The 12,888-nt window shown below is 37.9% G+C and overlaps 1 long non-coding RNA gene across 1 annotated transcript; it reads left to right on the top strand.

Annotated features, from left to right (window-relative positions):
* The first annotated feature begins 1,110 nt into the window (after positions 1 to 1,110).
* Positions 1,111 to 12,425, top strand: LOC115918782. The gene is made up of 5 exons (XR_004064952.1): positions 1,111 to 1,449; positions 2,957 to 3,172; positions 6,665 to 6,884; positions 10,022 to 10,179; positions 11,588 to 12,425. It is a non-coding gene; the product is annotated as an uncharacterized LOC115918782 (long non-coding RNA).
* Positions 12,426 to 12,888: the final 463 nt, after the last annotated feature.

The raw sequence follows: 12,888 nt of genomic DNA, 5'->3' as shown, positions 1-12,888 counted from the left end.
TGATCTGTTCATGAATGTTATACAAAAGAGAAAATATCATTTAAGAAAACTGTTCAATGTTTAGCCGTGAAACAGGAGAAAATACTGTTGAAAGTTGACTTTCAATAATTCTGTTCTAGGATAGTACGAATAACTCCTATGAATACTATATAATATATAAATCATTTCAAAGAACATTCCATAACGTCGACATCCATACAAGTTTAATCGTAATAATTTGGAAAAATAGCTCCACCTTTAGGTTATGATGGGAAGCAATTGCTTCCCATCATAACCTAAAGGTGGAGCTATTTTTCCAAATTATTACGATAGGCATATACCTTTATTACCTATACCGCGGTAGTATTCACTATAAGGATGACTAAACATTTCATAAAGATGAAATAATATTTAATAAGAAGAAACTGCTCATCATTTAGATATCAAAGTCAATTTTTTTTATCACGATTTGGAGTTCAAACAGACGAAAGAAACCTATCGTTGCCCTATCTTTGACCATTATACGAAGGAAATCTTTATTTTAACACGTTTTGTATCTCTAAAACTTGTCGAGACGGGGAACTTTGCCCTCTCACAACTTTCATGGAGCAACAAAAGTGAAAGTGAAAGCCAAACAATGACGTCACTCAATACAATGGGCCAAATTATGGGGGCTAAAATGACTCATAATCCGAAGAACAGGCGATTAGGAGCGACTTGCGGTACACGGGTGAATGAATGCGATACTTTCATTTGGTACAAAACTCTTACGCACACTTTCACATGTACACACAGTGCATGCACAACGCACACACGAAGCAGCTACAGGTGTAACTGTCAATATTGTAAGTTGTGTGTAAACCATCGTACAGACAGATGTATAGAATCGTGACTAAATCACGTTTAGAATTGGCCAACACTATACATTCTGATAGAGGAGGGAACATACAACATTTTTTTCTTGACATGAACTTTGATTTAGGAGTGCTACAGCTATCAGGGCAGTGAAATTTGATCGTTTGTTCAGTGAATCCTGCAGAGATAAGGCTTGCTGCGGACTGGGAATTTGTCACGTACAACTCCGCCGAGACTGCCGGGAGGAAACTCACGCAAGATCGGGATCACGGGAGCTCCGGGAGGTCGGAAGGCCGTGTAGGATCGGGCTTTCAATTCAAGCGACTGCTATAATTCCTGAATTATTCTTTCTCCAGTGCTGTTTGAGCGATTTCAGAGACTGTTTCCTACGAATAGTGAGATCAGATTGGGCAAATTGTTAGAGTTCTATTGACTGGATAATGGACGAATCTAATCCGTGGATATTATTTGGGATTACGTCTGTCAAATTATCACTGTATACGTAATTGTGTGTGCTACATTGAGAACTTTTTGAAGAAATCGACCTGTCTATATTTCGTCCATCTGGATCTGTAGATTCCTGAGATCTTCAACTCATGCGGGAGTCTTAAATTCGTGAGTAACCTCAGCTCAAATAAGTATGCCTAGTTCATTTCATAACAACTATTTGATAGCACTTACCAGCACCCCCGAATTCCTTTAGTACGTAACGGAACGAAGGATATTTGGGGGGGGGGGGGGGGGTATTTACACTGCAGAGACAGAAAAAAAGATTCAATTTCGTAGACTTTTCATTTAATTTGTTTTTTCTTTCAATGTAGCAAAAGTTTGGAAGATTTTTTTTTAAATATAATAAAGGCTAGCTGTATGTAACAACTCGCAGGTATGTGAAGTTAAAGTACATTCTCGACTTTTCATATAATTTGTGTTTTCTTTCAATGTAGCAAAAACATTTTAAAGTTTGGAAGAAAAAATAAATAAAATTTGTAAGTATAACCAAAGGCTAGCTGCATGTAACAACTTGCAGGTTTGTGAAGTTAAACTACATTTAAAGTAAAACATTACATTTTAGCCTATTGTGGAACAGTGATAACACAATATATCAACACAAGATTCAGATATTGTTTGAAAATAAAGCATTGCAAATCTTGAAATGTGTCTTTTAGTGTAATATGGATTTGAGTTAGAAGCACATGGCGATTGGCAAATAACCAAAGAGTGAGTGATATCGATAACATGGTTGTTTTCTTTTCTCTTCATTTTATTGATTTGTTTTGTGTCAACCATAGGCCCGAGGTCTGTATAAAATTAAAGGAGAAAAGTAGATGAATGGGACGGGCTAGTGCCTGCTTTATGGCACAATAGAACGAAAAAATAACAGATGATTGTTTGAAACACTATTATAGAATTACATGTAGATCTGTCATATTGGCCCTTCATGAGAAGCTAATGTGTCTTGACCATGCAAACTCGGCACGATCCAAATAGAAGGGAAATGGAAGAGGAGGAAGAAAAAGAGGAAGAAAAAGAAGAGAGGGAGAGAGACAATCAGGCAAAGGGATGACATGTCGAGAAAAAGGCAGATACATAATGTTAGAAAGCAAGAGCACTTGAAATAATAAGGTGTAACTTTACATAAATATACTCGCAATTTCAGTGACTAATGATATCGTACGGCGTACATTGTACCTTAACAAACGGAACTTAAAGAATCTTTTCCTCAACGATCCCCAAACCCCTTTGATAAAATGAGAGGAAAAGTTGACATCTGTGTAACTGTATACAATTATAGTTCCAATAATTGATACGAGCAAGGAACTTCTTTCTATTTGAAATTTGAATTTAAGTGACACAGAAGGATTGACAAAGTTGCATTTTGACTGATTGCATGACCTTTCATGACAAAGTTATCTTTTGAATTTTAACACCAAGATAATTAACAATAATTGTTTCCATAATTTTGTTGTCAAGATGCGACTCTCCGAGAGTATCTCCCTCCAAAGCAAAATATTAAACGTCTTTGATCAGATTTGGATTCATCATCATCGATCATGTTTGAATGTAGAATACATAGATCAATAATGAAGTTTGTTTAATCCTGTTTACAAATTGTTTCATCCAGAGTTCATGTATAGTTAGAAGACAGTTTCTATCGCCATGGAAGCGCTCTTCTGGACGCTTGTGCTCCTCTCTCAAGTCCTTGGAGTCGTCAGTGTGATCCTGTTAGCAACATGGTTATCAGAATACGGCGGAGGCTATGACTGGGACTGTGGAAACGGAGTTGGCAGCTACCATTACCTTCTGCTAACGATCGGCATGGTTTTTCTCTATGCGGAAGGTAAACTTACTTGGTGGTTCTAGGGTTAACCCCCCCCCCCTTCATTATTCATGATGAAGTATGCAGTTTTGTTTGACTTCTTCTGCAACCCCGAAATATAACCCGAAAATGATCACAGAATGCATGAAGCTTACTTTTTTTGAATAAAAAAAGCGAAAAAATGTAATTATTCGAAAATTTAGTTTGTGTTCGAGTAATATTTGAGGGATTTTAATGAAATTGATATGAGGGTACATGGCATGGTATAAAAACTCAGCCTAATGTCGATTTTGGAGTATATTGTCAAAGGTCAAAGGCCGTAGCTCATTACATATATATGCAAAAATAGCTAAATATGGATCCAAAAATGTGGTTTCCGTACGATAACTTTGGTAATGCTTGACGGATTTTAATGGAATTTGATATGAAGTTACATGGTATCGAAATACAGCCTAAAATACCTAATTATATATACGCAAAAATGTGGTTTTCACTCAATAATGTAATTAATGTTCTTGAGTTTGTATGTCAAAGGTCACAACTCATTAAATATTCAAAAATTGTTAAATATAGGCCATTTGTACCCGGCGAGGGGATGATATGCTTCGCGGTTTTGTCTTTATAAAGAATCATTCAGGATCAGTCGCTTGCAGGCGCGTACGCAGGATTTTTTTAAGGGGGGGGGGGGGGGGGGGGGGGTTAACATTTTCGAATCGGGCCGATAATTTCGCACTCGACTCAGCCAGCCGCTGAATAAGCGGGGGGGGGGGGGGGGGGGGGGGGGTAAGAGGGCACTTTTTTTTTTTTGGTCTCGAAATTTGAAAATTTGACATTTTGCTCCGTTGGGGGGGGGGGGTAAGGTTTTTTTTTTAGGCCAGCCATGGGAATAATTTTTTTTTATTAAAAAAAAAAAAAAAAAACAAAACCAAAGGGGGGGGGGGGTTAACCCCCCTCCCCCAAACACCCCCCCCCCCCCCCCCTGCGTACGCGCCTGGTCGCTTGGTAGTATTTTTTTAAAGATTCAAAGTAGGATGCAAAATTATTTTCTCAAAGAAGCAAAGTGTATGATATTAGACTCGAGAATCCACACTCCACGATCCCATAATTTAAACGAATTGCATTGAATTGAATATGATAGCTTAAAGGGAAAGTCCACCGGGATATTAAGTTGGTTTTATTAGAAGCAAATGAGAGAAACATGTCTGTGAAATTCTGAGCGAAAACCGATTAAGAATAAAATATTTATGAGTTTTTGAAGGTGCGATTGATCAAACACAAATGGGCAACTCTGTGACGTATCTTGCGAGGTCCCCTCCCATTTGCCCTGTACTAAAAAAAAAAACGTCAACAAATTACAAGTTTCAACCATTCATTCACCCTGATTATAATAATTGCAAATATGGTTTTATACAGCCGCTGTATGATATTGAGACAAATATTTTCCGTCATCAATATCTAAGAAAATGACAGTTTATGCATTATTTTGTTTGCCCTGAGCGAACCGGAGAGGAGCTCAAAAGATACGTCACAGTGTTGCCAATTTGTGTTTTACTGATGACAACTTTAAAAAATTCGTAATATTCATATTTTTAATGGGATATTACTCAATCTTTCACTAATTTGTTCCTCTCAATTTTCTCTCTGTTTTCATTAAAACCATCTTAATATCTGGGTGGACTTCCCCTTTCAAATTATTGCATGCATGCGTGTATATTCATATAGTGCCAACTGATGGATTACAGCGATAACCAACATTTCCTGCTGTTTAATTTCGGTTAGGATGGAATATAACGCCCCACTAAAACAGTGTCGGTGAAATTGCAATTTTCAGGATGATTAAAACCGTTCTGGGAGATTTCAAAATATGACGATCCGGTTACTTTCTCTTGCAGATCTCTTTCCCGTCGGTACCCCCCATATCAAAATATTCCAGCGACTTTCAGATCGGCAGTACCCTGCAATATGAAGCCGCTTAGTTTTAAGAGGGGAGGGGCACAATGTATAAAGTAAAATATCGTGGCGATCACCCATTGTCAGACTATCCAATCCGCAGTTATATAGATCATCTTTTCCCCATTAATACCCCCCCCCCTCCCATATCAAAATGTTCCAGTGACCTCCAGGTCGACAGTACCCTGCAATATAGGGCGCAAAGTTTTAAAGGTACTATGTCCCATTTGCAGGTCAAAAATATGAAAAGGTTAAATTCCAACGGCATTTGGAAGACAATACTTATTTAGTACTTCCCTCAAAACGAAAGTGTTTGAAAACTTCTTTTTGTGGGAAAATAATGACCATTAGTTGCCATTATTTTCTTGCATAATTTGAATACTAGGACACTGCTAACGTTTACATTTCACAAATGGGACATACATTTACATGACATATCTTAATTCCAGCGAAGTTTTTACAGATTTGATGTTGGCTGCCAAAGGGACAAAGTAATCTTTAAGAGGGGCACAGTTTACGATATCGTGGCGATCGCCCATTGCGAGACTATCCAATCCGAATTATATAGATCCATTTTCTACACTTTATCATTACACAATCTTGAAGAAATTTAAGACCATTTGTATGCTGTAATGATAGTCTTCCTCATCATATCTGCGGTGTGTAATTGTTTGGATGTCTGGAGAAGGATTCCTAATTTGTATTTGCCAGGCGGACCAGAAATATTTCAAAAATTACGATCCAAACTTTGAGACGTTTATATAAATAAATAACCGATGAACTCCACTTGCAGGCCTCTCCTAACCACCTCTTAAAGATAGCGGATGTTAAGTCATCAACTAGAGCTAGCGAAACAGAGGTATACTTCCACTATTACGTAATAAAAGGTTGAGTGTTACTATTGAGTTTCACATTTGTTCAGTTAAAATATGGTAGGGTTCATGGTTTAGTAACATAATTAAAAGCACGCTCAATGAAAGTATATTTTTGAAAGATATACTTTTCATTTGTAAAAAAAAGAGATATATTAAAACAAATTATAGGCCTATATTAAACATCGTGATATATGAGTCAATCAGGTAAAGAAATAAAAGATGTTACATCGAAAATACTCGGGTCTTCTCCAAGAAAAAGAAAAACGTTTCCTCCTTTAGTGACAAGAGGTAGGGTTCTATGAATAAGAAGATTAACAAATACAATACAAATACGATACCAAATACAAGAATAGAGAATGAAATAAAGAAAAAAAGAGACAAAAAGCACACAATATAACAAGAACAAGAAAAAGGAATAATATGTGATCATTATCATATTAAAATAATAATATCTGAGTACCATACTTCAATTTTATATCATTAGTATATACATCAGTTAATATCAGTTTAATTAAGAATAAGGAAAATTCGTGGTTTTATAGCTTCTTAGAAATAATCAAAGTGAGACCCAAATATGCTTTCAATTTCAGTAAATATGAGGCACATTTTGGATGAATTATGAGGAAATCTATAGAATTATGATAGCTATATTTAATGATATAGATTCTCTTTTTTTCTTCTTTTACAGCAATGATCTCATTTCGAGTGACACACAGACTCGGTCTCTCCTACACGGCTGAGAAAGCGATCCACGCAACGATACAATCAATCGTCGTCGTTTTAGTTGGTATCGGTGTGCATGCTGCGTTCGTCTGCAAAGACACACAGGGCCCAGAAAAGGCGGAAAAGACCTGTATTCATTACACAGCTGGTTGGGACTAGCAACAATTATTGTCTTCTTTGGCCAGGTATGTTATTTTCTAAATTGTAGATACAGTGGAAAAGGTGTGATACGAGCTAAAATACTTGCATTGTTAGCCATATAATATTCAATTTGAATTGGCCATTTTTCGTAATGTAATCAAATCCGATACATAAGTCTTTGTGAAGTGCCTCAATACAAATTATTTCATTAACCTGATAAGACTAATAGTATTCTAAATGTCAGAATGCAAACTGCATATCAGCGTTGCTAGGTAGGGCAAGCCATATTGTTTGTCCTACCTGGCAACAAACTAGTATATGCTGTTCGGATTTGGTCTATTGAAATACCATTATTTATATCAGGTGAATGAAATAGTTTGTATCGAGGCACTTTACAAAGATGTATGCAAACAAATTGGTTACATTACGAAAAAAGCCTATTAAATTCTTGCCCTCAAATTTCATACCAAACATTACTCTGATAAGACTGATTTTAATCACGAACAAGGAAAAACATGGATGTTTGATTCCTTTTATTGGGTTTCAATGAAAAGGCGTCTGGTTTTAGATCAACGTTTTGTTATATCAAACTGGAATATCAAGAGTGTATGTGTAATTAGCTGTATGTTTTTGTTTTTGTTGTTGTTATAAGAATTACCATTGTTTTTTTTTTACTAGAATGTTGACGGCGGTATTGATCTGTAGATTTAAAAGATCACAGAAGTTTCATAGCGCTGTCTATTGTTGATAAGATGAGTTCGGAACTCAAGACCCACGTTCAAATCGGGTTCCATGTGGGTTTAACATTATTATATTTTTCTTTATTACGCTCCTTATTCGTTAATCCGTGAATTGCTGAATAATGATTTTGGTTGACTTTATACATACTACATCCGTAACTGTAACGAATGATTACTTTTTTATTTTTTTTTGTATATTTTCGATGACTTTGTACACTTTGAAGTATGTGGGATCGAGTCTCGTCTTGAAATGGTTTGAGAAAACGTATCAGTCATCCATCTCGGATGCTTTTCCCCAACGCTTCAGAGTACTGGGGTACTCCGTCAGGGGGGCAAGCGACCGAAACAAACAAAAAGGTGATGCTAATTTTCACTTCTGGCGAGCGAGCGAGCAAAAAAAAATCTTTAAGTAACGTTTGGTATATAAACTGGTATTGTTGCAAGTTGGGGGTGGGAACATTCACTTGTTAGCGACGTTACTTTCATTTTTTTGCAAACGAGTGTAGCGAGCAAGAGAAAAATCACTTCTTTTTTAATAATTGTCACTTAAACTTGGTTCAATTGTCCCATGCAGGGCGCGGGAACAATATTGTTTAGGGTGATTTTATACCCATTTTAGCTAGCAAGCAAAAATACATCTTTCTCTCAATGAATTGCTATATAAATTTGTTTCATTGTTGCAGGTAGGGGGCGGGCACAATCATGTTTAAGGCAATGTCAATCCCATTTTGGCGGGCAGGCAACCCCCTACATTTATCTTTTTAATGATATTGTAGCAGGTTAGTGGTGGGCACATAATTCCACGAGCTAGCGAGCGTAGCGAGCGAAAAAAAAATCACTTCTCTTTTATAGGGAAATATGTTACATAAAACTTGGATTCATTGTTTCATGTCAGGGACGTAATTATTAAAAGCAGTGTTATTTCTATTTTGGCGAGCGAGCGTAGCGAGCGAGCAAAAAAAAATCACTTCTCTTTTATAGGGAAAATATGGTATATAAAACTTGGGTTCATTGTTCCATGTCAGGGACGTGATTATTAAAAGCGGTGTTATTTCTATTTTGGCGAGCGAGCGTAGCGAGCGAGCAAAATTTTTGTAATGATAATTGGTTCATGAATTTCTGATTTTTTTGTTGCAGGGCAGGGCTTACACAATCATGTAAGGTGATGTTAATTCCTTTTTGGCGAGCACGAGCACACCAAAACTTCTTTGAATAACGTTTGGTACATAATTATTAACTGGTTGTTGCAGGTTGGGGCGGGCACGTCAGCGGTGTCAATTCCATTTTGGCGAGCGAGCATAGCGAGCAAGCAAAAAATAAATTATCTTTTAATAGAAATTAATAAATAAACTTGTTTTTTATTGGTGCAGGTCAGGATGGACGCAATCGCGTTTTAACGCGATTCAATTCCTTTTTGGCGAGAGGGCGAAAAAACTCTTCCATTTTTAATGATATTGTTGCAGGTCAAGGGTGGGCACAATTGTTTCCAAGCAATGTCTATTCATTTTTATTCGCGAGCGAGTGTAGCGAGCGAGAAAAATGAATTAGTCTCTTTTAATAATAATAATAATAAATAATAATAGCCTAATAGTCCACTCCAAATTTTATTAAACCGAAACGGAAATTCTTAGTAACATTTGGTACATATATTGTATGTTATTGTTGCCAAGGTTGCAGGTCGGGGCCCGTCGGGGCAGGCACAATTGTATTCTAGGCAATACTAATCTTTTTCTTTTTTCAGGGGGACGAGCAAGTGAAAACATTTAATACAAAATAGGCTAGCAAGCAGTTCGCGCCAGCGAAGAGTTTCGAATTTGTTATATCACTTATATTTTCCTATTTTCATTTTTTTTAATTTTTCAGGCCGTATGCGGAATATTTTTCTGGTGGGGGGGGGGAAAGATGCGTTAAAAGTTTTCGAAGAATCTCAAAAGCAAAAGGAGTGAAGGGAGTTTGAGCGACCGAACTGGTCATGAGGGTACTTTTGCATTTTCAATAGTAGAATTGAAGGATTTGGTATAGGCCTGCACTACATTTTCAGAAAAAAACTGTACGTTTTCAAAATATCTGGGATCAACTGCCCCCCCCCCCCCCTGGTGCGTACGGCCATGGTTTTTTTTTTTTTTTAATTTCCCCATTTTGATTCCTTTCCTTTTATTTTCCCTTTTTCTTCCTTTTCTCTTCTTCTTTCTTTTTTCTTTCCTTTTTTTCCTTTTTTCTCTTTCTTTCCTTTTTTCTCTTTCTTTCCTTTTTTCTTTCTCTTTTCCGTTTTTCTTTTTCTTTCCTTTCCTTTCTTTTCTTTTCTTTCCCCTTTTCTTTTTTTCCCCAGGAGCCCGTCAGGGGGGGCACTCTGCCCCCCCTGCCCCCCCCCCCATAGGTACGCCAGTGCTTCAGACATATGTATAACATAGCACTGTTTCTATTTGTACATATCTTTTCAGTGGATATATGGGATTGTGATGACTGTCGCCTTACGCAAGCTCGATCGCTCATGGCAAGATTTGCTGCTCCCCAACCATGCTTTCTTTGGTATTCTAATATTCGCCATGTCAATATGCTCTTGTTTAACAGGAGTCAACGAAATGGCTATATTCTTCGTGTAAGTTCTTTGAAAGTTTTTCACATATTTCAATCGAAAATGGGAAAATGATGGTGATTATTTCAAGAATAAGCTTGTCATTTTAACATGTAGTACTGACTACAGTCAATGTCATTAGTTTGGTTTGAAGCATCGGCAGATATTGAGACCGTGCTACGTTTTGGATTTTGTAAGAAAGTGTAAAAAGTTTATTGTCGATATAATCTGTTGCTGACGTTAACATTGCAGGGTTTATGAGCTGCTTTGCCAGCCCAGTGGCGGATCCAGGGGGGGGGGGGGGCCCAGGGGGCCCGGCCCCCCCCCCCCCTTGAGAAAAAAATCATGCAAACTCACGCGATTTTTACCTTTTTGAGGGGTTGGCCCCCCCCCCCCCCGCACTCAAGGGGGGGGGGGGCAAATTTTAAAATTTTCGAGGACCAAAAAAAAAATTGTGCTCACTACCCCCCCCCCCCCCCCCCCCCCCCACTGAGCGACTTTTCGGCTGTCTGAGTCGTTGCGATTTTTTTGGGACTCCAAAAAAAAAAAAAAAAATGTCCGCTTACCCCCCCCCCCCCCCCCCCCCCCCCCCCCCCACTGAGCGACTATTCGGCCGGCGCGATTTTCAAATTTTCGGGAGCAAAAAAAAAAAAAAAGTTGGGCCCCCTCCCCTAAGAAATCCTGGATCCGCGCCTGTGCCAGCCGTAAAGGAAGCCCAAACGATAGCCAGTAATAGTAACACAATATCAGTCGCATGATCCCAACCTCTGGACTCTGAGATGATTTGGGTTCAGGGGCAGATCTAGCTTTTTGCCAAGGGGGGAGGGGGGGGTGACCCAATGGCGGATCCAGGATTTTCCAAAAATCGCGCCGTTTTACTGCTTTACCTTTTTTTCTTTCTTTTTTCTCCTTCTTTTCCCCTTTGTTTCTCACTTGACCGCCCAAGGGGGAGGAGGGTTTAAACCGCCGAACCACCCTCCTAGATCCGCCCCTGGGGTTTTCTGTGACTAGAATGCTTGAAGGTGTGCGATGGCCTGTATTGACGTATCGTTAGAATTATGTACATCTACTTTCTCTCTGTTTTTCTGCCATTACAATCACTTATAGAAATTTACTGACAAGAATTTGTTGGTAACACTTAACGTTCGTAATGTTAAAAATTGAAACGGTTATCCCGTTCGAATTTAGAAAGATAATTATTTGTGACTTATATGCGTAGCACCGATATCAATATATCTATCAGTTTCCAATGTCTAAAACTGAAAATAAGAAGAGACTTTTTATTTGGTTACAGTAATATCTTCATTGATAATCGACGTGTAGGGCCCTACCAGTCAGAATATTAAGATAAAGAGAGCCGATCTGATGATACGTTGAGCATCGATGTGTGTGAAATCTTAAAAGTCTGTTTCAATCCTATTTCTTATTTCAGAGAGAACTACAATCAAATCGTGCCTTCGGGTCACCTCGCCAATGCCTTTGGTCTTTGCCTCATCGCGTTTGCTGCCGTTACCGCTTACGTCGCTTATAAACCAGACTTTCAAATTCCAGAAAACAGGCGGCACCCAGAATGCAACGCGGTACCCACATCAGAGGGCATCGCTACTTCCGGGTCAGGAAAGTTGTCACGAACCCGACAGAGCATGCGCATCACAAGTACGGTGCTACGGAGGAGACGGCGTTCAAAGAAATGGATGAAAGAGAAACGAAAGAAGTTTGAAGTATGAATCTAAGATATTTACGTACAGGTGTATTTCAGACTCTGATATCGATATTACGATGACAAGGAAGCGAGAGAATGAATGGTGCCTATTTTTCCTTCAACAAATAACATTCAGAATTTCAGATTCGGTATGAACTATATTATCAGATTCATATTTATATGCAAAAGTGAATTCCAACTGCCTTTATGTATGTTTTGACTTTCATATAACTGGAGTGCTATAAAACATATACATAATTGGAAACATCGTGGAATTCCATCTGTAATGTGGCAACCAAACAGCGAAAAAAGCTATGGACTACTTAAAACCAATTGGGGTGAGCTTTTCATCTGGACAATGTCATACAAGCTTCAATGTGATTGGTTTGTAAAACTTACTTCGTTGTGACGGACTTTCACCAAATCGGCCTTTTTTCTGTATCAGTTCTTGAACAATTTCCAGCCTTAAAGAATTCAGAGTTGTTCGTGAATTACGATTGAATTACTTTTTAAAACTATCACTATGAAAATTAAGATTGTTCAAACCAATGAATTCTTAATAACAGTATTATCAGCATAAGTGCATTTATTGTGTGTTTGTTTTACAAAATGAAGGTACATATAATTATTTTTATGGTGCTTAGTAAGGAGGAAAAAGATTTGACCAATAAAATTTTACAATATTTCCTATAATAGAATGGACTATCTGTTCTTATTTCTAGGGCCCTGTGTTATAAATAGTTGCAACATATTTGCGATTGACATGTGAAAGTAAAACATTTATTTTCACTAATAACTAGTAATTGTACACTTACAACATTGGGTTTATCGAGGAACTAAAATTAGCGGTGATTCTTAGGATCATGTCTGTCCAATCTAACGTTACTGCAGCAAAGGTTACAGCTCCCGCTAGCGGTAAACTGAAAATATCCCTAAGTAGCTTCTAGCTTCTGACATCGTACACAAATAAATGACATAAGCAATCACGACAAGTTACACACCCAGCACTTTCTACCAGGGAAGAGGGAGTC

Source organism: Strongylocentrotus purpuratus, unplaced genomic scaffold, assembly GCF_000002235.5.
Source record: "Strongylocentrotus purpuratus isolate Spur 01 unplaced genomic scaffold, Spur_5.0 spur5_scaffold_19, whole genome shotgun sequence".
Classification (NCBI taxonomy): domain Eukaryota; kingdom Metazoa; phylum Echinodermata; class Echinoidea; order Camarodonta; family Strongylocentrotidae; genus Strongylocentrotus; species Strongylocentrotus purpuratus.
Note: the sequence above shows the minus strand (reverse complement) of the source record. Positions and strands in the feature narration are given on the sequence as shown.